Raw genomic sequence first — 975 nt, 5'->3', positions numbered from 1 at the left:
GAGGAGGAGGAGGAGGAGGAGGAGGAGGAGGAGGAGGAGGAGGAGGAAGAGGAGGAGGAGGAGGAGGAGGCCTGGCGGGGCTGCACCCGGGCAGGCAGTGGGAGAGTTCTCCGGTTTTTTCTCACGGCTGCCAACTTCCCCAGCGGCTCCCGACGCCTCAGATCCGCTCGCCCGGAGAGCGCCAAGGAGCGGGAGAACACTCCGGAGAGGAAACCGACCCCGTGCTGGAGCGGGGCTCTGCCCGGCCCAGGGATGCCTCCGAGCGGTCGCTCCGGCGCCGGGGAAGGGTCTTATCCCTCACAGCCCCTCCGAGCTGCAGAGGCAGCGCCTTCAGCTCTTCGCCGCCCTCCTGTCCCCCCTGCCCTGCGGCGGCTCTGCGGGCGCTGCCCGCTGCGGCGAGGCGAGGGCAGCCCCCGCCGGCGGCTCGGCCCCGGTCACGGCCACCCGCCCCTGCCCGCCGCCTCCTGCCCCAACCCCTGCCAGCCCCCTCCGTCCGGACGATCCCCCCAGCTCCCCTCCCGGAGCCCTCGCCGGGCAGTGGGCACCTCTGGGGACAAAGGTGACAGGTTGGGGACCAGAGCAAGGGGTGCCCTCCGTGCCCCTCGCGGAGGGGAGCAGCGGGGCGAGGAAGGAGCAGCGCTCCGCAGTCCCCAACAATGAATAATGCGATGAGTGGGAGAGCGGGGAGCGCTGGGGGTTCCGGGCTGCAGCCCCCGCTGTCGCAGCCCCCCCCAGCCCAAAAATAAGAAGGAAAGGCGAAAAATTCGCCAGAGCGTTGTGCAGGGGGGGAGCGGCGAGGCTGTAGGACGGGAGAGTTGGGGGCACTCCAGCCCCGGGGGAAGGTGCGGGGGCACCGGGAGTCCCGGGGATGCTCCCCCCGCGCCGCCCGCACTTACCCGCGGGCAGTGCCAAGTTGGCGGCGCCGCCGGCCCCGTCTCCGCCCGGTGCCCGGTGCCGCGATCCGCCCCCGGCCCG

The 975-nt window shown here is 72.9% G+C and overlaps 1 protein-coding gene across 1 annotated transcript in view; it reads right to left on the bottom strand.

The window, feature by feature from the left end:
* LOC121657630 (metabotropic glutamate receptor 4-like) overlaps positions 1-975 on the bottom strand; it is a 7,809-nt gene extending 6,834 nt beyond the window's left edge. Inside the window, exon 1 of the mRNA XM_042013533.1 lies at positions 897-975. The gene's annotated coding sequence lies outside the window, so the exon portion shown is untranslated. The remainder of the gene's footprint in view (positions 1-896) is intronic.

Source organism: Corvus kubaryi, unplaced genomic scaffold, assembly GCF_017639235.1.
Source record: "Corvus kubaryi isolate FWS band 111438036 unplaced genomic scaffold, C.kubaryi_AGA036_p1.0 split1-37355, whole genome shotgun sequence".
NCBI classification, from domain to species: domain Eukaryota; kingdom Metazoa; phylum Chordata; class Aves; order Passeriformes; family Corvidae; genus Corvus; species Corvus kubaryi.
The sequence above is the reverse complement of the archived record's forward strand: the minus strand, read 5'-3'. Positions and strand labels throughout refer to the sequence as shown.